Source organism: Myotis lucifugus, unplaced genomic scaffold (assembly GCF_000147115.1).
Source record: "Myotis lucifugus unplaced genomic scaffold, Myoluc2.0 scaffold_237, whole genome shotgun sequence".
Lineage (NCBI taxonomy): Eukaryota > Metazoa > Chordata > Mammalia > Chiroptera > Vespertilionidae > Myotis > Myotis lucifugus.
In genome coordinates this window covers 709842-734897 of record NW_005871285.1, presented here as the reverse complement: position 1 = coordinate 734897, position 25056 = coordinate 709842, and the positions used below count along the sequence as shown (strand labels likewise).

The following is a 25056-nucleotide window of genomic DNA, read 5'->3' as shown; positions in this document are numbered from 1 at the left end:
CTCCTTTTTTTTTCCTGAAATTAAAGAGGAAAACGACTTGGTGCTGCTCAGAAAGGTAAAGCGAGATGGATGGGAACATTTGTTTCTGACCTTCAGCAGAAGAACCTGTTAGTTAGGCACTATAAATGTGTTTTCTGCGAATGGGGAAGCATAAATGTGCTCCATCAGGATGGAGAAAGCATTTGTACCCAAAATGTGAAACACAGAAATAAATGGATCAAATTAATTTCTAGCTGTCAGCCCCGGAGGCTCATTCCCCACCAGCTGCATCAGGAGACAAAGGAGCAGCTAACATGTAATGATTGGGCAGGGTGGGACCACCATGGGCTTGCTCCCCAGCACTGGTTAAGGGTGCTTTTCTTCCACCGTTCCTGTAAGGGATTCACTTGGTCTGTAAAAACAGCTATCCACTGTTGTCATGGCAAGAGTGGGTAGGAAACCCTGGTCCAGCTGCTCCAGTCCTTGTGAACTTGGCTGCAGGAGTTACTCTTTTGAATTAAAGAATGACAGGGCCACTGCCCGACTGGCATGGCCCAGTGGTTGAGCATCAAACTATGAACCAGGAGGTCCCGGTTCTATTCATGGTCAGGGCACATGCTCGGGTTGCAGGCTTGATCGCCAGCAGGGGGCGTGCGGGAGGCAGCCGATTAGTGATTCTCTCTCATCATTGATGTTTCTGTCTCTCTTCCTTTCCCTTCCTCTCTGAAATCAATAAAATATATATATATTTAAAAAATTACAGGACCACTCATGGACATCTCTATTCATCCCCTAGCTGGTCAGTCCCTAGGCAAAGGAAAGACTTTTAGGGGATAGGTGATGTCCAATAAGTTCTGTTGAGAAAATGTCTCTAGTTGAGGGTAGGATTGGGGAATTCTGCCACAAAAGGGTGCTCAGGACAAGCCTGGGCCACATAACCCAAATCATTAATAACGATGCATTGCATTGACACTGAGTTGCTTTCTGCCTAATGTTTCTTTGACTCTCTGTTGTCTAAAATTGGTTCTGGATAGCTACTTTACTGAGCCAGGTAACTGCATTATTTTATTATTAATGTGTATTGTAAAGTTTGGCTTGTCTATTTGGATCACACTACCCAGATATTTGCCAGATTTCACTTCCCTAACATATGTTATTTCTGGGGATTACAGGTTACATACCTTCAGATGACAGGATAGTAACGGAGTAAGTTGGCTCTGAGGCAGAACACTAGGGAATGATTTAGACTTTGAGCTAAAAATGCTACACTTAAATGACATTCATATTAAAAACACTGAGTCAAACTTGTGGTTTCATAGTTTAAAACCCTGAAAGACTATTGCGGTGACCCTAGAAGAATGTCTTTTTTATGTCCAGTTTAAGGATGAAATGTTTAGTTAGAAGCAGAGTGAGCTGGTAGGATCTCTGGGTGGGAGGGGGTGTCACGATGGAATCATTGGATCAACCTGGTCTCCTGGTTTGAGAACATTGTTCTCCCCATCTGCCTAGTTCAGCGGTTCTCAACCTGTGGGTCGTGACCCCTTTGGGGGTCGAACGACCCTTTCACAGGGGTCACCTAAGACCATCGGAAAACACATATTTTTGATGGTCTTAGGAACTGAGACACCACTCCTCTATCCGTCTCCAGGCGGGTCCACCCACATGCAGATACGCCCACATACAAGTACCCGGCGTATTAAAGGGTCGCAGCATTAGGAAGGTTGAGAACCACTGGCCTAGTTCTTTTCCCCTTCCTAGACCCACAGAAGCACAGACTTTGGTTATGACACTGAGAAGTCTACAACTGTCCAAGAACATCCCATGTTCTTCTGTTTTTTTGTTTTGTTTTGTTTTGTTTTTCTGGAGAGAGGATGATACCCCTCCCCTAACACACACACACTCACACACACACACACACCATGAACATCGGACATGTTGAAATATTTAGGAGCCATTCTCTATTGAGTTTCTACCTGAACCTTGAACTCCATTGGCTCTACTTCTTGGTTATTTTGGGGGGATCTGCAGTGATAGGCCTTTTATTCTCACCGTCAGTGATAATGATAAAAATAATTATTATCTGGAGTTGAATGTTTTTATCTAGCATAAAAACACACAGTGGGTTTTTTTCTACTAGATCCTTAAATATCCTTGCCTTAACTATTCGTGTGAGTAAATGATATTTACTTTTAGGAAATGTTTGAAATCTTGAAGTTGAATCTGTAAGTGTCTTTCTGTAATGAAAAGCAAAACTTATGCACCCCAGTATTTGCCTCTTTGGTCCTCATTCTCAAGAAACTCGATCTGAATTTAGTATTCAATTACAGGCGACAGACTTATCTGTGAACTTGCCAATTCTGTTTTTTGTTCATTTCTGCTCCTAGATAATTTAAAGGATAAGATAACTTAGTTACGAGCATAAATAAGATTGTTTTTTCTCTTGAACCCATGAGTATTATTTGTTGTCACCGGGAAGACAAAAGGAACTTACAATGGAAGTTCTAACAGGGCAGTGAGAAATATGAAACAGGTGGAGCTTGATTTGAGGAGAGAGAAAACGAAATGGACACAGCAGTTTGTGTGTGTGAGTGTGTTTGTGGAACCAGGGAGCCTCTGAGATAGAAAACATGTGGCTAAGAAAGCTAAGGATGCTCTGGCTGGTGCTTCTCAGTTGTCAGAGCATCAGCCTGCACACCAGCATGTCTCCGGTTTGATTCCCAGTCAAGGGCTGGTACCTGGGTTGCAGATCCAATCCCCACCCCCCATCAGAGCTCATGTGGAAGACAACCAATCGAAGTGTCTCTGTCACATCGATGTTTCTCCCTCTCTCTCCTTCCACTCTCTATAAAAACTCAATGGAAAAATATCCTCATTCCTTAGGTGAGGGTTAAAAGAAAAGCTAAGGCAAGAAAAAATAGGAAGGAAAATAAATTGGCATTGTGAAGTCCTAGAAACTTTTTTAAAAAAAATCACTACCTTCTAGTGTGCTTTGTGCTGATGGAACAACAAAACACAGATAGCCATTGCCAACTCCAGACTGAAAAAGTGTCAAGATCATTAGAATAGTAGTTAAGGAGCCTGCTTTTGAGTCCTGGCTGAGTCACTAATTAACAGAGAACCTTTGAGAAAATCACACTCTCTCTAGGTCTCTGAGTCGTCATCTTAACACGAGAGGTGTGGACTAGATGCCCTCTAAATCCTCCTCTAGCTTTAATATCATGAGTCATTTTAAAAATGCATCCATATTTCACGAGTATTGGGGGAACAGTGTTGTCACTCTCAACATGTGGCCTGGTCACAGCTCTGAGCTACAGGTATTACTAGGTCAGAACTGATACTTTCCCTGGCCTGTTCTCATCTCCCCTGGACTCTGCACCCCAGAAGTTTTTATACTTATTCAAAGGGGTGGCTTCTCTGTTTAGTAATATTTCCTTTAAATTGTAGGAAGCAATGACACGCTGGTGTCTTTCCTGTCTGGCCAAAATAGTCCATAGCACAGTCGTCTCGGAATATTGCTTATGGATTTATTGAAAGAACTAGGCCCAGCTGCTCAGCAGGCCCAGACCCATAAAGGACAGGCATCCTCACTTGGGGGAGCTGACACCCTTGAGGCCACCCAATGGGACTACACATACTGGACCACTCCAGAAGACTGGTCACGTCTCATTCTCCAACCACGTGGTCTGTTGGTCTGTTGTCCATTTTCTTTCTAGAATGGAGTCTGATCATTGATCCACTATTGCGTAGAAGCCCTGTCCCTTTCACTCCACATAGAGGGACCCTCGCCTGTGTTTCCCTGATTAGCTCATTCCTTCTCCATCAGGAATGCAATTAAAAACCACACCAAGCCCTTGCTGGTTTGGCTCAGTGGATAGAGCGTCGGCCGGCAGACTGAAGGGTCCTGTGTTCGATTCTGGTTGGGGCACATGCCCGGGTTGTGGGCTCCATCCTCAGTCGGGGACGTGTAGGAGGCAGCCAATCAATGATTCTCTCTCATCACTGATGTTTCTCTCTCCCCCTCTTCCTTTTTCTCTTAAATTAATAAAAATATATTAAAAAAAAAAAAAAAAACAAACACCACACGAAGTCCTCGCTGGTGATCTCAGTGGTTAGAGCACCCATCCGCATACCAAAGGGTCACAGGTTCGATTCCCTGTCAAAGACATGTACCTCTGTTGCAGGTTAGATCCCTGGCCCTGGTCAGGGCACATGCAGGGGGCAACCAATTGGTGTGTCTCTCTCACATGGATGTTTCTTTCTTTCTCTCCCTCCTCACTCCACCTCTCCTCCCTCCTTTCCACTTTCTCTAAAAATCAATGGAAAAACATGCTCCAGTGAGGGTTAACAACAACAATAACAACAACAAATAAATAATAACAAAAGGGTGAGAATCACACTGCTGCCGCTTCCACAGTGACGTAGTGAAAAGCTGGCCGCACTGGGAATGGCCTACACTCCCAGCATCTGTCCCTGACAAGGACTGGTATGTCCTGTGGGCTGGGGCATCGGGTGTGCAGTGATTGCAGGTCTGATTCAGGATGGCTGCGTGGAGCTTGAACAAATCTCAGTGGAAAAACTGGAGGGATTACTAGATTCCCAGGGGCTGATGAGGGGCAAAGACCCAGAGGGGAGAAGATGCACGGACCTCGGCCAAGGAGACCACGGCCTGCAGGGACACCTGCCACGCCCAGCCGCCGCTGTGTCCGGCAGCGTCTCTGTGCAGGGAGCAGACACAGTCCTGTTTCCCTTGCTCTTCTCCCATCACCTGCCCCATGCAGAGGCCTTGAAAACTCCTGTTAGGAGGTTGGGGGAGCAGGAGCTGAAGCTGCCAAGCGAGGGGCCAGAAGAGAAATGAAACAAGTGCCTCCTTATACTTCTTATGGTCCCATCAGGGGAAGGAGAGGAGCCTGAACGTCTCTGTAGGACTGTGTGTGGTAGGTAAAATAATACCCCCAACCCCGAGATGCCAGATCCTCATCCCTGGAACCTGTGGCTGCGTTACCTTCTAGTGGTTCTCAACCTTGGCTGCACATTAGAATCACCTGGGAATCTTTTTAAAATCCTGATTTCTGGGTCTCATCCTCCGGAAATTCTGTTTCTTTGTTACTAATGTTGTGGCCCCACCCCATAACAAAGAAACAGAATTTCCGGAGGATGAGACCCAGAAATCAGGATTTTAAAAAGATTCCCAGGTGATTCTAATGTGCAGCCAAGGTTGAGAACCACTGACTTACACGGCGAAGGGGCATGAAGGTTTCAGGTGGGATGCAGGCTGCTAATCGGCTGATGAGAAGATAAGGAGATGCTCCTGGGGTTCCAGGTGGGCCCGAGGCAATCACGAGGGTCTTTATGAGTGAAAGAGGGAGGCAGGGCAGTGGAGTCAAGCATTTGGGCTTGGAGATGGGAAAGGCCCTGGGACTCAGGAAGTACAAGCAGCCTTTAGAAGAGAGAGAAGACTAGAGGTGGGGTCTCCCGGAGCCTCCAGAAGAGAACCCAGCCCTGCTCCTTGCTTTCAGCCCAGGGAGACCCGGTCAGACTGCTGACCTTCAGAAATGCAAGGTAATGAATCTGTGCTGTTTTAAGCAGCTTATTTGGTGGCAATTTGTTACAGTGGCAAGAGGAACCTGCTACCCTGAATAACTGAATTGTATCACTTCGGAATGACCAGAAAAGCCATTGGGGGGGAGGGGTGGAGAATTAGCCCCGGGGAATAAGTGAGATGAAAAAGGGAAGCCGAAGCGGAAAGTTACTCTGGGAATATATGCCCCATGATGGGACGGTTCGGCATAACGATTACACTGCTGAATTGTGGTATCTGCCGGTCTCTCTGGAAGTGGCCGACAAGGCCGACCTGAAACCCAGGCCCTGAGTTCTCTTAGGGGAGTCAAGCCTTCCCTGGTCCGAATGGAGGTCATGTCTGAAGTCCTAACCCAGAGATAGGAACTTTTTTGGGGGGCAGGGAGGAGGGGGAGGGCTCTGCTTGGTTGAAGAAATAGTCGCTCCATTAGGGGGTTGGCTGTTCACATGAGCGTCAGCTGTTTTTCAAACGTCCTTGAAATAGGGGCCGAAAAGGCAGGCTTCCATGAAGGGTGTAGCCTTTTGTGGTGAGAATCGGGGTGAGAACGGTGTAGTGAAGGATAAGGCTGGAGATCCAGGCTGGGAGGACCTCACAGACACATGAAACTGGCCGCACTTTATCCCAACCATCGGAGTGGGAGCTGATAAAGATTTGCGCTAGGACAGTGGCAAAGGCAGTGGAAGGAAACAAAGTGGAGACACTTCACAGGTAAGGTCAAGGTGGCAGGACTTGTGTATAAACTGCATAACAATCTTAGTTTTCTATCCTGTGTGATTCGGAGACGGGCATGTCACCAGCTGATAGCGAAACTGAGACGATTGGGCGGGGGCAGTGGTTTGGGGGGAATTACTCCTTCCAGGAGATTGTGGGACACCTTTTTGGAGCAGTTGGCCGAACTCAAAATTGCATCAAAAGTGGAAGAAGGGCCGAAACCGGTTTGGCTCAGTGGATAGAGCGTCGGCCTGCGGACTGAAAGGTCCCGGGTTCGATTCCGGTCAAGGGCATGTACCTTGGTTGCAGGCATATCCCCAGTAGGAGATGTGCAGGAGGCGGCTGATCGATGTTTCTCTCTCATCGATGTTTCTGACTCTCTATCTCTCTCCCTTCCTCTCTGTAAAAAATCAATAAAATATATTTTTAAAAAAAAGTGGAAGAAGGAAGTCAGAGAGTGCGATAATGATTTGAGAATTTTTAAATCAAAGATGAAAATAGCTAAGGTCACAGGAGAGGGTGAAATTGTTTAAGAAGAAACTGTGGAGAATCATTTAGGTACCATTCCTGTGCAGTAGAGGAGCTTTTTAATGAACAAACATTTAGCGCAATCTTGCTCATCTCAAACAGGTGAGTGGGAGGAGCAGCGCTCCGAGAGATCTGCGATTGGAGTTCCCTGAGATTGGTGAGCAGAAACGAACGCCGAGACGTCTCTGTAACAAGGCTGAGTAAATACTAGGTTGGTCCCAGCGAGCAGAGAGAGGCAACTTTTAATACAATTTTAAAAAGTATATAAAGCTGAGCTGTAAACTGAGAGGGGAAACTCCACGTTAATGATTGGAGTTTGGGAGACAGAAGCAGGGGGAAGAAAGTGTTGGTGACTTGGTGACAATGGCAGGCCTGCGTGAAGGGAAAGTTATACGGTAGGAGCTGGAGAGAGGAAAATGGGCGATGTCAATTCCTATTCCTGGAATTCAACTTTAAAGGACAGTGTGTGCCCCAGTGGGGCGTTTTACTGCCGTTCTGAGCATGTGAACAGCTAGGCTCCGGGGTGAGCTCCCCCCCTCCCCGCTGTGAGGGTGTGAGTGGCACAGACATGCAAGGAGGGTTTGGCACCCGGTGTGTCCTCAGCATCATGTTTCATGGGAGGGAGAGGCCAGTCCCTGCCTTGAGGAGCATATGTTACGAATAGGAAGACAAGATCCTCACAGAGGACAGTTTTAACATAGCCAAACTCGAGGCACATTTTTTAAACTAATACTGTAAACTTTCAGAGTACAGGGGAGATCAGAGTAGCCTGTGTGCCAGTGATTCCCAAAGTGGGCGCTACCGCCCCCTGGTGGGCACTGCAGCGATCCAGGGGGGCGGTGATGGCCACAGGTGCATTTGGAGGTGATGAGTAACTGCTATTAAAATTTAAAAAAAAATAATTTCCAGGGGCTGAGTAATATTTTTTCTGGAAAGGGGGCGGTAGGCCAAATAAGTTTGGGAACCACTGCTCTGTGCGGTTAGTCAAGGAAGGCTTCCTGGATTAGGTGGGGCTTGAATTGGACTTTTGAGGTGGAATGAGGAGGGTAGGAAGCAAAAGCCTAGAAGAGGGCCTTTTGGTCCTCGGGAGTTACCAGTCCCTGCCTTTGTTGTCTCAGCAACAGAGTAGTTGTTGGTGGGGACTGCAGGCCTTTGGGAGGGGAAGGAACAACAGGAAACACCTGGAGAGAGGGGGTATGGCTTTCAGAGACTGTGGATTGATTAGTCCTGGCTGTGAACCTGACCAGCTGGGTGATTATGGGAGGAGGTACTTAACCTCTCTGAGTCTCAAAGTCATCTTCTGTAAAATAGGGGTCAGAAAAGCTAACTCATAAAATTGTGTCTTGTGCACCGGCCTGCATATTCCTTCTTCCTTCCTATTTTGTGTGTAGTTGGTGCACATCCTTCCCATCAGAACCTGCCTAGAGGCAGACCCTGGCTCTGTCTGTCTCCTCCTCCAGTTCACCTTCCCAACAAGTGCCCAGCTGTCTTCCTAAGATATCTGTCCAATCATTGTTTCCATGCTGAAAGCTCCCACCATTGCCTACAGGGCAAAGTGAAAGTTCGACCTCCTCCGGTGGTACTTCTGCCCCAGCTGTACTACATGCTGACCTTCCCCTTACACTCCGTCTTTAATGAACTGCTGCCAATATCCAAAAAGCCCAGGCTCTTTGGACCTGGCTCACATTGTTCCTTCTCCCTGGATTTCCCTCCTTATGCCTCCAGCCCCTACTTACCCTTTCTTCTCCCCAACCTTAGGATCTGCCTTATGCAAGACTTGGATTTTGTATCATTGAAGTGTTTCCTGAATTACTCCTGTCCCTACAAGTCCTCCCACAAAAAAAATCTCCCCTGTTTTGTGTGTCCACTGTAGCTGGCACAGACTTCATATTTCATTGCACTTGCTCCTGTAGGACTGCCTCATCCAATCAGATTTGGGGTTGCTCAAAGGCAGAGATGCTGTCTTTTTCTCCTTGCTTGATTTCACAAAGCCGGGATTAATTAAATGCATTCAGCAAGCGAATGAACGAATGAAGCAGAAGCCAAACAGTGTCCTCTGCTAACTCTTTCCTCTCCGGTGGTTTCAGGTTAGGCTGGGCCAGATTGCACAGCTGGATTGTTTAGAATGACTGCTGCCTTTCTCTTCACCTAGAGAGGCAGGAGGCAGGAAACTAGGCAGAGATATGCTTCTAGGCTTCCTGAATTTTACTTTGAAACAGCCACTCAGGAATTCTCTCCTGCCTGGCTTAGTTACATGGGCAAAGCGTGGGTGCTTGCTTGGGAGCTGGAGTCGGTGGGGCTCAATGCCTCTTCTAATCCGAATGAGCTGATTTGGTGCAAACCCGCCCCCCCCACCCCCCATTCTGTCAGTGACCTCCGCTCTCACCTCTGCAAAATAAGGGGGAAGACAGCTCTTCCCCTTATGCAAGACTTTGAATTTGTGTCATTGAAGTGTTTCCTGAATGACTCCTGAGTGACCAGGGTCAAGTTAAGCGACTGACTCTGACTGCCCTTGTGTCTGGTACAGCTCAGGAGCAGGACTGGTCTTGGGCATGAGACTGAAGTCGACCAAGCCAGGCTTTCCCATCTCCCTTTCTCCAATCCGCTCTTCACCCTCAGTATCAGATTGTCTCCCTCATGCCTGTGTTTTCTCTGTTGTAGCCTGTTCTTTGGAAAGTGTATTTTCTGCTAGAGGTCTTATTCTGGAGGGGCATTCATCTGTCTTACCATGTCAGCTTTTTCCAAATCCCTCTTAAAGTGACTGTATCTTCAAGTTGAAGGCTGCCTCGTTGGCTTTCAGTTATCTCTAAAGACAATGACTGCCTTCCCCACTGGTAAGGTTTCAGCGTGTGTGCCCAGCCAGTGGTGTTGCTCAATGGTTGAGCATCGATCTATGAACCAGGATGTCACAGTTCAATTCCTGGTAGGGGCACTTGCCCGAGTTGCGGGCTCGATCCCCAGTGTGGGGCATGCAGGAGGCAGCCCATCAATGATTCTCTCATCATTGATGCTTCTATCTCTCTCTCCCTCTCACTTCCTCTCTGAAGTCAACACAAATATATTAAAAAAATATTGCAGAGGGTGCAATAGTCTTATTTATAATACTAAATATATGTATATAGTGTATATACTACATATATAGTGTGTAATGTATATTACACACACATGAGGGACTTGGAAACAAACTCCTGCTTCAAGTATTGGTTCTGCCACTTATTAATTGTATCATGGGCAATCTACTTACACTCTCATAGCTTCTGGTTTGTTCTCTGTAAAATGGAAGCAAATTATTACTTGTTTTGAAGTTTGTGGTGAGCAAGAAATGAGCATCACATAGACTTTTGTTGAATAGGCTTTGGATTTAGCCTGCTGGAGTTCAAACCTGACTTTTCTGCTTACTGTGGTGTGACCTTGGGAACCTCTTGTGCCTTAATTTCCTCATCTATAAAATGGGAATGATGATAGTACCTGCCGCATAGGGTTTTGTGAAGCTATAATGAGAAAATACATACAAAGCTTTTTCAGAAAGTGTACAATTAATACTCACACAAATAAAACTCTTGTGTTACTTCAAGTGTTGTGAGAATTGAAAGAAATAGTAACTTCCAAAGTGCCTTAAGCACTGCTCAGGCATGCAGGATTCTCTTGAATGTGAACTTCTCTAAGAAGATAACTATATATGGATGTTTATCCTCCTCTTGTGGCCCTTGTAACATTGGGGGTGCGGTGTGATTAATGATGGTCACTGTGGGTTCAACGTTTCAGGGAAAGAATCTGAGAGCAAGATGAAGATGACCTAGCTGATCTCACCACCCTGAATGCCCAGCAAAATGTGTTTTTAGTGTCAAATCACAGGGTCTTAACTCTTACCCAGAATACTCATGAATTATTATAGTAATTAGGCCTCTCTAATTAAAAGTGTTTAAAAAAACAAGAACAAACTTCCAAACTACTTACTGTTATAGACTTGCAAAAAGTGATATGGGGATGATTTTCCTTTTTTTAAAAAAAAAGTAAAATAGATGTTGTGGAGGGGAAAGTCCTGTTGACTGGAGATTAGGAATCAGGCCCATTGATGAAATGAAGCCTTTGTGGTAGATCTATGGGTCTCAGACTTGAGCCTGCATCCAGATAACCTGTAGGGCTGGTTAAGATGCACATGGCTGGCCCCACCCAGAGCTGCTGACTCCTCAGGGCTAGGGAAGGGCGAACAATGTGCATTTCTAATGAGTTCCAAGTGATGCTATTGCTGCTGGTCCAGGGTTTTCTGAAATTTGCCTCATAAGTGCCACCTGGGGAGTGTTTTGAAACAAATTGTCAGGCCCATTATGGACTTCCAGATTTAGAATCTTTTGGTGAAATGCAAGCTTAAGTACCCAGGCGATTCTCATGATGGGGAAATCTTAGAAAACACTGGGAAAGAGAAATCTTCTCCATGGCTCTCCCTGGTCTGTCTTCATTAAGCAGATATCAAAGAAGATGGACACAGACTAAAGACTTAGAGGAGGGGGAAACACTTATTTACTTAGAAACTCTATAATTGGATTTATTTATTTTTTCTTTATTGATTAAGGTATTACATATGTATCCTTATCCCCTCGTTCCCCGCCCCTCACACCCGTTCATGCCCTTACCCCCTGGTGTCTGTGTCCATTGGTTAGGCTTATATGCATGCATACAAGTCCTTTGGTTGATCTCTCCCCCTTACCCCCACCCTCCCCTGCCTTCCCTCTGAGGTTTGAGCATCTGATCAATGCTTCTCTGTCTCTGGATCTGTTTTTGTTCATCAGTTTATGTTGTTCATTATAATCCACAAATGAGTGAGATCATGTGATATTTATCTTTCTCTGACTGACTTATTTCGCTTAGCATAATGCTCTCCCGCTCCATCCATGCTGTTGCAAATGGTAGGAGTTCTTACTTTTTACAACAGCATAGTATTCCACTGTATAGATGTACCACAGTTTTTTTAATCCACTCATCTGCTGATGGGCACTTAGGCTGTTTACAAATCTTAGCTATGGTGAATTGTGCTTCTATGAACATAGGGGTGCATATATCCTTTCTGATTGGTGTTTCTAGTTTCTTGGGGTATATTTAGATTAAATTTAGAGTGGGGAGACAGTTCTCCACATGGGCTGCACATTAGGATTAGCTGGGGAGCTTTAAGATCCCTATGTCTACCCCAGCTGGTGTGGCTAAGTGATTGAGCATCAGCCCATGAACCATGAGGTCACTGGTTTGATTCCCTATCAGGGCACATGTCTGGGTGGCAGGCTTGATCCCCAGTAGAGTGCATGCAGGAAGCAACCGATCAATGATGTTTTTCTCTAATTGATGTTTCTATCTTTCTCCTCCCTTCCCCTCTCTCTCTAATAAATTTAAAAAGAATATATAATATCTCTCTCTCTCTCTCTCTCTCTCTCTCTCTCTCTCTCTCGATATATATATATATATATATATATATATATATATATATATATAAACTTAAAAAATCCCTATGTCTAGTCCACACCAACACACAGGTGCCTCAGAATCTGAAATGGATCTGAGCCATCTATGTTTTCTTAATGCTTCTTGGAGTTTTCGTGTTCTGTACTGTTCTTCCATGGTAAGAATGACAAAAACAGAGACCTCGATCCTGGCCTCCATTTTGCAGCAACTTAGCTGCATGACCAAGGGAAAATCTTCTAAGGACTTTGGAATAATTCTCTTTGGTAAATGTATGCTGGTGGAGCACCAGAGAAAATGTTTGGATTAGATCAGTGATTTTCAACCTTGGCTGGACACTTGAATCATCCAGTGGAATTTAAAAATAAAAATCTACTGATGGGCCCTGGCCAGGTAGCTCAGTTGATTGGCATGTCGTCCCAATGCCAAAAGGTTATGGGTTTGATTCCCGGTCAGGGCACATATCTACATTGCAGGTTTAATCCTGGTCACATGGATCTCTCTCTCTCTCTCTCCCTCCCCCTCTCCCTCTCTCTCTTCCTCTCTCCCTCTCTCTCTCCCTTTCCTCCCTCTCTCCCTTCCTTCCTCTCTAAAGTCAATAAAAAAACAACAACAACAACAACAACAACCATATCCTTGTGTGAGGTTAAAACCCCCCACAAAAGTTTATCTATGGGTAAGCCCCACTCCAGCATCTCAAGTCAGGCCTCTGCATCGGTATTTTTTGTTTAATGTTTCAGTGATTAGAATGTGCAACTAAGGCCAGAACCATTTCATTAGCAGGTTGCTAAAAATCCCTTCTGAGTTATACATTATATTCCTATATGAGTTAGTCACCGATTTCCTATAGCCAGTGTCAAGTCATTTGCAGAAAACAGACCAAATTATCCAACATTTCCCATCAAATGGCTTTTCTTACCATGCATTAGTATTTACTATATTATAGTTGCTCACTATATAATCATATAACAGGAATTAACCTTCTGGGGAACACTTATTTCCTTGATACCTTGTAACAGTTTATCCTTCTCATGAGTGGTAGGCATGGAAATACTTTTACAGAGGATGACTTGACAATTTAAAGATAGCAACTTACTTGCCCAAGGGGCAGAATGGTCCATTTTCATATCTCACACCAGTTGCATTATGCCAATGCTCTTCAAATTGCAATGTGTCTGAGAATTAACCTGAGGATCCTGTAAAATGTGGACTGTGATACAGAAGGGCTGGGGCAACCTGAGATCTGGGTTTCTAACTCACCCCAGGTGGTAGACCTCCTGTGGGCCTGTGGACAATGCCTCGAGTAATAAAGCTTATCCCTTATTCTGTCCCCATAAACCGGACTCCTGTCTTTAGGCATTAGGGTCTCATGGGTACAGGCACATAGAGGTACACCCCCCCACACACACACACACAGGACATATTCATCCGGCTCTCTGCAAAGTGCACCCCTTGGGAGTTTTGCCCGTATTGTAGACATGGTGCTTATAGCATGCTTTTTTGCACTTCTTCCTTGTGAATTCGCTTAAAAGTCTAGGGCAGGGGTGGGCAAACTTTTTGACTCGAGGGCCACAATGGGTTCTTAAACTGGACTGGAGGGCCGGAACAAAAGCATGGATGGAGTGTTTGTGTGAACTAATATAAATTCAAAGTAAACATCATTACATAAAAGGGTACGGTCTTTTTTTTTTTTTTAGTTTTATTCATTTCAAACGGGCCGGATCTGGCTTTTTTGCACTTCTTCCTTGCGGCTGTACTAGACACGGAGTTTGAGGAAGACCATAGGATCAGAGATTAGATCTATGATTACACAGGATCTTTGGAAAAAAAAAAAAAAATATATATATATATATATATATATATGTTCAGGGAAATGTAAATCAATACATATGAAGGAGTGAGGAACATTACCAGAGAAGAGGTGGAAAATGACGTCGGCACAGAGGGCTTCACTGAACAGAGGCAGAGCCTTCTAGGACTGGAGCAGTCGGGACAACTTATCTTCTGGTCTGAAAGCAAACAAATGCCAGAGCAGTCTTCATATTTATCACAGTGTCAGATTCCAGGGGTTAGTGGACTTTATTGTTAAGAGCAGTAAATATCTTAGGGTTTGTGAGTCACATAGCATAGGCTCTCACATATTTGTGTGTGTATATTGGTCAAATACCATTGTTTGCTTGAAGACCATACAAAAACAAGCCACTGGCTACATTCAGCACATGGGCATAACTTTAGTGAGGAAGTCATATTTCCTCACTAAAAATGCCAATTAAAAAATGTACATCTGTATCCGAACAGATAATATATTCTTGTGTGAAATAATAGGATTTAAGCCCTTTGAAAGTTAGAAAATTACACAGGCTTTAGGGAATGCTGTAATTTTAATTATTGCTTACTTAAATAAGAGTATTTCCATTGATGATAACCCCCAAGTATCTTCATAGCCCCCTTTCTCTCTTCCTCTATGTGCACACACAATATGATTGGTGCTCCCACAACAAGTACTCTTGCTAAACCCGGATCCTATGGAGAAGCAATTGCAGAACCTATTTGAGGCAAAAGCCCACAGTTACATAAACAGCCTGGAGAGTACAAAGCAGAACAGAAGCAAGATGCATAGAATTTCCTCCTTCCTTCCTTGCTCTTCTCTGGGACTATTCATCAGAGAGCCATCCTCAGCTTTTTTTTTTTATCATAGCAGATTGAAAGGTCAGGCAGCAGGCAGACTGGCCATTCACCCAGGTGACTGTTTCAGCTCAGGGAAAAGCCGATCCACTGAGGATGACAGCAAAATAGTTCTCCTGTAGAAAGTCACCAAGCCGAGGACCATTTGAAGGGCATTGTGGGCTTGACCTATGTCTGGGAGCGTGGCTTATGAACATGACCTTGGCTGCGAGTTGACATGTGCTTTTGCAAGCACAGCTGCTCCTTCCTTCTAGACCTGGCCATGGTCTCCCGAGGGCCTGCCGATGAAACCAGGATGCATCTGGGGTCCAAGCCTGGCCAGGGTTCTGTACTGAGATATCTGTATCAGTTGCCCAACAAGGTGGAAGTAACGACTTGAAGGTCACCTTGGGAGGAAAGAGGTTCCATGTAGCAGGTGACATGGAATGAATCTGGAGCTCACATTCTGACACTGCTCTGCTCTATTCTGAGCACCAAGGAGATGCGTTCGCTTTTAGAGCTGAGCAGCTCTGGCATACTTGTAGGCATCAGTCGGGGCTTGTGACCCATAGATGGAAGGGGATGCAGGGCACGCAACAAGGGAGTCCCCAGCTTGGGAGAAATTTGTAAAAACTTGGTTATCAATGAAAGCGGGAGGCTTTTGTTGGCTGTGTCCTACAGGACTGAGGCAAGAAAAGGCTGCAGGTAAGAAAAAGTGAGGGGGGTGCTTGTACTAACTGGGCTGATGAGGTTAGGTAAATGGGGAAAAACATTCCTAGGTGTAAATCAAAGGAGACCTGAAGTTGTGAGTCCTGAGGTCTCTGTTGCAAATGTTCAATCTGCCCTTGTTAGGGAAAAGCAGCCATAGACAATATGTAAGTGAATGGGCAAAGATGTGTCCCAATAAGCCTCTTCACGAAATCAGGTGACCAGAGGCAGTAAAGACAGAAGTTTTAGATAAAGATGATGGAGCTAAAAGAAAGATCGCTGTCCTTGCATATTTCCCCAATGGCTTCCCTGGGGAGCTTGACGCCTCTACAATGTACATTTTAAAGTTCGTAAGGACTCGGGAACATGTTAATTGGGTTAAGATGTTATATTAGGGATATATTGGAGAATATTATTTTCTCTAGGAGGAGAAAGTATTACCTTAGTGAACAGCTACTTTGATTAATCGGTTAGCATACTTTGCTGGGCAAACAGTCCTAGGGGGAGTAGGACTCAACAGAGGTAAGTGCAGGAGGCCAGAAAACATTCAGGAACCACAATCCTATCTTCTGGGTGCAAGATCTTGTACAGGGAGCCACAGGGGCCACAAGGATGAACAAAACAACCATATGTTAAGGAGGTTGAAATTTAATTGAACACACACAATATCTATGTAGCACTGGGCAAAAGTAGGTCTATGTGGAAAATAATACAATACGTTAATAAATAATACAAGACTAAATTGTGTCTCGCATATACCTACTTTGGCTCCATCCCATAGGTGTATCTATATTTCCAATTCTGTATGTATGTATTCATTCATCTATACCACATATACCACAGATAAGGAATGAAACAATAGTACATGGTAAGTAGCTGCCAGTGGTGCAGGCAGTAACCCTGGAGAGCTTTAGAATAGAGATCTGTGTGAATGAAAAGTCTTCAGGGACATTTGGACTTAGAATTGAACCTGAGCTCATTGCTAAGAGCTCATTTGGTGGAGGCACTTGCCCCTGCTGGCCTGCAACCCCAAACAAACAAACAAAAAACAACAACCCTGGGGCATAAAGTGGAAGAAGTGGGGACTTGTAACTGTCACCTTCATCAAGTTGTAATTCTGTACAAAGGGGCTGGAGGTCAGATGTAATATTGGTTAGGATGGTTAGAGTCTCTTTGCACTGTGGTTATGGCCTTAACTCCACACTTGTGCCTATCATCTTGAAATATCTGAGACCAGGCAATGGAGAATACCTATTCCTGCATTTACTTATTTAGATATTCTGCAAACATTCCTTGGCTTCTGGTAAAAGTCAAGCACTGGATGCACCAGTGTAGCCCACCAATATGCAGTAGGAGCTATTCATCTCACATAATGAAGGTCAACTAATATCTCACTTACTTACATGGGACTCTGAGAAACCAATAAGAGTGGAGAGTAATAATTCAGGTCCTCAGTGAAAGGATGGACCAAACAAAACCCCAGGATGCCTATCGTAATTAAAAGGGCATTGCACTTTTTGCATGATTTTAGTAACATATGCTAAGTCTTTCCTATCCATTTCACACAACCACACGTTATTGATGAACAGACATCAAGAAGGCATTAGGTGGTACTTTATTGCATTATTTTAAGCCACTGAGGTTTTTATACATGAAGGGTAGAGATTTATGCTGTGTGATTCAGCTATGAAGCAAGCACATCAATTTGTTCATGAATGTGAGCTGGTGATTACCTCCATTAAAGTCACCAGGGCAGACTGATCACTTTAATTTGGGCAGAGGCATGCAAACAGCATTTGCTCGTGGTGCGTGTGTACCTAAGAATACAGGCAAGAGAGCTGTTTCGCATCCCTGAGGAGCCCTAGGGATGCAGATTTGTGTTCTCATAGGTGTGTAAGTACAGGCGAGGGTAGGAAGCCTGGTGGGACCAAAGAGACATTGCTTCTGAGTACCATGTGGCGGGATGTTGTACGAGGTTCATTTTGTATTAGTGGCTGAGTGCCGATTTGATGGTAAACTTCAAAACGGATGGCATCTAGAACGTATGCTTGTTCCCGATTCCAGATCGTGGAACTCGGCACCCTTCTCGGGGTGACTAGGTTATGACAAGTTGAATGGTGCTCTGCTTCACACGGCATGAAGGAAGCGGTGAGATTTAGTAAAATAAAAATATTGGAATTGAGTACCTGTGCTTTTGTCCTGCAGGAGTTCACAGTCTTGCTGGGGAAACATGAAATGACTCTTTAGCAATCCTTATTTCCACTGTGGTTTGTAGAATGAAGGTTGGAAAGACATTTGGATTATATGGTGGCCAAGAAGGCAAGGAGAAACAGTGTTGAGGAATATGAGCTATAATATCCGTGACACTGGAGAATCCATTCATTCATTGCTGGGGACCTTTCAGCAGGCACTACGGCCATATGTAAACAAGTGCCATAACAGCGTCCCTGACCCAGAAAGTACCCTTCTGACAGGAGCAAAAATTGGATGCGTGGAGATGTATGTAACTTTGTTTTAGGTAATAGCAAACATCAGAGGCTTCTTTAAATGTATGACAACAGGAAATTGACTTACCAAATAATAAAGCAAAAATGTTTGGGAATCTTATTCAATTATTAAAAAAAGAATTACAAGTATATAAAGAGTCTGGAAAATACTTGCTCTATAAGAGATTAAGCAGTGACACAAAGATACATACTGAGATTGCAACTTTATAAAAATTATTCATAAGTAAAGGATAAACTATGCAAATAATCACATACAGACACCCCTTTACTCTCCATCACTGCTTCCATTTCCTCTGTCATAACTTTTATAATATGAACTTTAAAAAATGCATTTACTTAATTTCACCAAAATATAAGCTACTCTAGGAAATACAAAAATATGGATCACCTCTGTATAAGGCAGGTTTTCGGTACTCAGTATTTGCATGGTTGAACACATATATCAGTGTTTGGGTGTTATTAAAATATTTCTTTTACTTTCATAGTGACCAATCACAATATGAAAATAACATCTGTCAAATCTTTACTGAGTGTTGGGTTAGGCACTCTATCCATTTTTTATTTCAATCTTATTACCACTTTGTTGTTGTTTTTATATTTACATTGTATGGTTGACAAAATTGAGGCTCACAGCACTAAAGCACCATGCTCATTGGCAAGAATAAGAGTCAAGATGTGACCTTCAACTGCCTGATTCTAAAGCCCAGATTCTTACGGTTATATGATTTTAAAAAGGTAAAATATATAAAATAATTATCAGATGCTTTAGAGAAGCCATTTAAAATGGAACCATGAAAAAGTATTTATTCCCTCCTGTCCCCTAGGTCTTGGTGCCTCTACTGAGACAACCCTCCCAGATCAAATGATCCCTGTTTTCTCCTTTATCCTTCAGAACCTCAGTTATTGGAATCAGGTTGACAAACTCATCTCAGTCTAAGGCAGTTGCATTTTAAAAGGATTCCAGGCTGGCAGGCGTGGCTCAGTGGTTGAGCATCAACCTATGAACCAGGAGGTCATGGTTCCATTCCTGGTCAGGCCATATGCCATGGTTGGAGGCTTGATCCCCAGTGTGGGGCAAGCAGGAAGCAGCTGATCAATGATTCTCTTTCATCATTGATGTTTCTGTCTCTCTCTCCTTCCTCCTTCCTCTCTGAAATCAATAAAAAAATATTTTAAAAAAAGGATTCCAAAAATACCTGAGCCAGGAGGAGACACTGATATAGACGTTATCTGGGGTGGCCAGATCATTGGGGCGCTCCTCATCAAGTCGTGAAGGTTGCCATTATGTCTTCTCTTAGGACCATCCTTGGTGGAGGCCCATGATCACCATAAGGTCAAATCCCTGTCTTAACATCAGCTGCTTCTGCCTTGCCTCTCAAGGATCTTAGGGAAATGTATTTTATCTCTTACTGAATTGTAAAATTCCACCTGTAATAGCAGAGTCATGTTCTATAGGACCCTTGAAATTCTAGATAAGACAGGCACATATATATATTAGTGCCTTTTTGTGTGCTCATCCTATCAGTGTGGATAACTGAGTAAGTCTTTAGACGGAGACCATAGCATTCTTCACTGCCATGATCATTAGAGAGAATAGATGTGCATGGAATTTGGGCACCTCTCTTGTCTTTTTGATTTTATGTGGCCATATGACGTAGTGACTGGAAATTCCATAAATTCCCTTTTAATAGTAAACAAGTTCATTTTATCCTCAAATTTACAATGATGATGAGCAAGTACGTTATAAAACTCTGAATTGCTATTCTGATTTACTTCATTAGTGTATTCTTGAAACACCAGTAGGTATCCTCAAGCTGTAAAATTTAATGAAATGAAATGATAAAGTGTTTGGGAGTTGAGTGCACCAAATATGCATTGGCATCTGAACTTGACCAGAATCACGAATATTAAAAAAAAAAACAAACACCCTGTAATTTGATTTCCAGGGCCAGGATGGAAGAAAATATCCTGTTTTTTCCTGATGCACCTCATTTCTCTGTGGAGTTTAATGCCTAAATACTTTATTAGCAGAGGTTTCTAATGTCTAATTAAAGCTCAGCCTTCTAGGCATTTTGGTTTTTCTTTAAGTGTTCAAACGAGACTATGGCATTTTTGAGATGGAGCCGCTTTCTGTAGCGGTGTCCACACAAAACCAAATTTCACAGCCATGCTATGCTACTCATCTGGAACTTTGAGCTATGCAGGATCTTTTTTGTGATTAAAAATACCTTGTATTTTAAGTGGTCACAATATATTCTCATGAGGGTTCCACACCTTTCTGATTTTTTTCCATTTTAACTCTCCCATCAGTGTCCCTGGAATTTCTCTGCTTGATTCTTGATCAGCTAAAGTGATTATTAAAAGTTCGGGATGGCCTGGCCGGCATGGGTCAGTGATTGAGCATCAACCTATGAACCAGGAGGTCATGGTTCCATTCCCAGTCAGGGCACATGCCCAGGTTGTGGGCTCAGTCCCCAGGGGTTGTGCAGGAGGCAGCCAATCGATGGTTCTCTCTCATCATTGATGTTTCTATTTCTCTTTCTCTTCCTCTCTGAAATCAAAATATATCTTTTTTAAAAAGTTAGGGATGGATGCCAGTTGCAGTATAAATTCAGATCAAGGAGCAAGTTACTTTCTTGGAAACAGCACCAGCCTTCCTTGCTGGTTTACTGTCTTTCTAATCCTGCTGATATTATTGTTTGCTTCATCTACTTATACAATGTGCTTCCAGAAGAGCAGACAATATAATTTTTGAGCATCCAGGAGATTATGCTAATCAGCAATCAGAAAAGAAACATTGTCAGATGGATCTCTTAACTCTCTATGACATGTTTACTGACTCCCACCCAGGAGTCCTGATTGCTCCTTTTTCTGAATCCATACCGTTCTTGTACACAGTACACAATTTAGTGATGACTACTAACCTTCCTTCTTTTCTCCAAGATAACCATCTTTAAGGCAGTAAGTCGGAGGTAGAAAACTTGGCCCAGTCCTCTCAGTTGCTACTTTGCCAAATCCATTAAGCTCCCAGAATTATGCAGGAGGGCAGAGTGTGGGGAGAATGGGTAAAGGGGGTGACTCTTCCTTTCATAAAAGATTGCTTGGAATTTAGTATGATTAGTTCACCATGGAGCTGTGCCCCCTTTATTCATGGACCTCGTCACTTTCAGAAATCCCAAATCAATCAAAGTAGTGCAGCATTTAATAGTCAATGGCATACTTTATTGTTTTCTAAGCCTCTAGGAAGGTCAAATGATTCTTGTTGATTCAGCTAAGCAGTAAACAATTCAAGAGTGGAGGAAGCAGAGGCCGGAGCCAGCCCATAAATGTTACTTGTTTGGTTGACTCAAGCAGGTTTCAAAATTCTATTAAATTTATTCATACTCACCCAGCCTGGCTGGTGTGGCTCAGCTGGTTGGAGTGTTGTCATCTCCTACACTGAAAGGTCGAGGGTTGAATTCCCAACCAGGGCACATACATAGGTTGTGGGTTCAATCCCCAGTTGGGGTTTGTGCCAGAGGCAGCTGATCAATGTTTCTCTCCGCTCTCTCTTCCCCTCTCTCTAAAAAACAATAAGCATGTCCTTGGGTAAGGATTAATAAAATAAAAATAAAAATTGAATCATGTTGTTCAATATCTTTTGGGGTAAAATCTAGTAACACAAATCTATTAATGGTCTGTTGTCTACATTGTTATTGCCATTAATCTTTTTAAAATGTCTAATTATTTTAATCTACTATTCCCTTCCTCTTCTCCCCGCATTAGGAAAATTATCATGCTAAATTGTTTTGTTTTTAAGGAGAAAATATTGTGATTTGGAAAATAGGACATTTTTATCAGAGTTTCTGATATTATAACATAAGAGCTATAGTTAAATATCAGGTCATTTAAATCAATTATTAAGAACCTATTGTGTGCAGTGGTCTTGGACTGGTGTTGAAATGTTAGGTGGCAATTCAAGCTGCATTATTGCCTCAAGACTGAAATGTAGTATTTGCTGCCAGAATTCTAGAAGTCACAATATGTAAAACCATGTTCAGAGCCACTACAATGCCTGTGATCTAGTGAGAAGCAGAAAGGGAAGCCAAAGGAAAATAAGGAAGGTAGGACTTTGGATTGAGTCCATGACCAATTTAAAATATACAAGCCTGCCTCTGGAGATAGTGAAATCCTTAGCATCATATTGGAAATATTTTCCGAATGTTTCAGAGTACAATACAAGGGAAGTGAAATTCTGATTTTAAGTGGACTTAAAGAGCAGGAATACATTGCGGAATGGAGGCTGCCAGACTTTAGCACTTATGGATCAGTAAATTAAAGAGAATAAATAATTGGAGAACTATCCGGAGTTGCCAACTCTTTACTTTTTTGCTAAGTGTTGCTAGTACTATCCCCCCTACTAAGATTTCTGTTGGGCAGTGATGTTCCCACATTAGATCTAAGTCATAATAGAATTTATTTGAACTAAGGATGAAGAAACATTTCAAAAGATACACAAGGAAAAATTCATTATCACCATGTAGAAGTCACGGATTGGCATCTCCTCACTGCCAGCTCTTCTCAGCCCTAAGGCTCCTAGGTGTAGCTTCTTCCTGGGGACCTGCAGCCAGCATGGGCAGGAGACTGAGGTCTGGAGTGAAGGTGTATAAGTCACCTGTTAGAGTATGCCAGTTAGAGGTTCCTCTCACAGGCTCAGGCTGGTAGTGCTCTGTTGTCTGCAAGCTTAATTCCACTCATGCTCAGAGTTCTCCCTAACTTATTCTGTTCCTCTGAGAGTCATCCAAGTGCAAGAAAGTGTTTCACCAGAGCTGGGATGTAATAGATCGTGGTTGCTATGGGTGTTATTTTAATTAAAAAATATTATGGAAAATTTCAAGCGAAAGTAGAGTATGCATAATGAACCATCATATATTATTATCCACCCTCAATAATTACGAACTAATGGTCAATCTTGTTTTTTCTATACTTATACCCATTTTCCCTGCCCTAGATAATGTAAAGAAAATCGCAAACATATGATTTCATCCATAAGCATCTTCATATTTATCTCTAAAAGCCATGACACTTAAAATAAATATTAGCATACTTTAAAATATCAACTCCTTTTTACCCATCTTTTAAAAAATTACATATTTAAATAAAAGTAATATGAGAACTAAAAAAGCATGTCTTTGCAGATTGAAATCTGCAGAAAAATGAAAGTTTAGATTGCATGAAATTGTCTCCTCTAAAGAAAAAAATAACTCCTTAATATTATCAAATATTTAATCAATACTTAAATTTATTTGTTTCACAATGTACTTTTATTATGTATTTATTTAATTGCATATTATGGAAGGGTGTATTATGCTTTATTCTATTCAGGAATCAAAAAAGATCTGACTTCTTCTGACCAGTTTATTATCATCAGGATTTTCATGATTCAATTTATGTGGTTTTATTTCACATGTTTCTTTGTCTCTTGAATTTCCTGTAAATTCAGAATGTATCCTAAGGTAGATCATTTCCCATTTTGTTTGTTTGTTTTTGGCAAAAACATTTCATACATAATGTTATATCCTTCCATCAAGAGAAACATAATCTGTCCCTGGCCGGTGTGGCTCAGTTGGTAGGGCATCATCCTGTGCACCAAAAGGTCACCACTTCAATTCCCCGTCGGGACACATGCACAGTGTGGGCTCAATCCCCAGTTGGAGGTATGTAGGAGGCAGCTGGTCAGTGTTTCACTCTCACATCCATGTTTCTTTCTTTCTCTCTCTCTCTCTCTCTCTCTCTCTCTCTTTCTCTCTCTCCCCCTCCCTCTCTCTCTCTCTTTCTCCCTCTCTCTCCCTCCCTCTCCCTCCCTCTCTTCGTTTCCCTTCCTCTGTCTTAAAAAGTCAATAAAAAAGATACACATCTGGTTCTCTTATTCATATATATATATATATATATATATATATATATATATGTAAGAATATGGGTACTTCTTTCCTCTTCTTATAAAAATACAGCAAATATTACCCAAGACTGGTTTCTGAATCATTATTTAAGTTTTCATATTGTTGTTACATGGAGTCATACCAAACTCTCGCAATTGTTTACTGCTATGCAAAAGTGTGACCACAAGTTTCTATCATACACCAAGCACGATGATAAAGAACAAACAAAACTATTATCTGAAATTTTTTTTCATAAAATGGAAGGTTGTGAGAGGGGTCAGGCTGGGCTGAGAGAGACCCCTCCAGTACATGAATTTTCATGCACTGGGTCTCTAGTATGATACAACAAAAAATAAATTGAGAACTTATGTTATTAGATTGTGCTCTGCCTCCATGGAGCCTCATACCTCTGGGCCTTTAGTATCCTGTGAATGGATATAGTAAGGTATATTTATTTTTTTCATGGACTTATTCTGAAGACTAAGTTAAATAGTGAAAACTATCTGAAGAATCAAAGGTAAGCTATTAAATATAAGAAACTACATAATAATGTTTGGAACTCAGTCTGTGGTTTCTCATAGTATATATTCTTACTGTAATAGAGTTAACATGTCCCTAAAAGCTTCAAAACTGGATTCTTTGGATTAATGATTCACTGTAGTGGTATTTGAAGGTATTTCTAGTATTGCCATCTACCCATCCCCTTTTGTTGATCAGGAACAGTCCTCTAGTTCTGTGCTCTTCCCACTGCTCCCCACTGTCTGAGGTTCCTTTCTCACTAAGAACTATACACATGTGTAGTGCAGTGCGATCTCTGAGGGCATTAAGATGTGGTAGGAAAGCAGCCTGATTTTAGAGAGCAGAAGTGAGCCAGATACAACGGGGCAGGTGGCCAGGAGGCTTCTGGGGATTGTCTCTCTGCTAATCACTTGTTCTATTTGCCCTCCTCCTCCTGGGTCTGATGGCCCTTCTCTTCTCCTTTGCTCTTTCTAATCCCCATCCTCCTGTCCTC

At 42.8% G+C, this 25056-nt stretch overlaps 1 protein-coding gene across 8 annotated transcripts in view; it reads left to right on the top strand.

The window, feature by feature from the left end:
* The window catches only part of CTNNA2 (catenin alpha 2), a 962766-nt gene that overhangs the window by 837276 nt on the left and 100434 nt on the right, over window positions 1-25056 (top strand). The gene's annotated exons all lie outside the window — the stretch shown is intronic.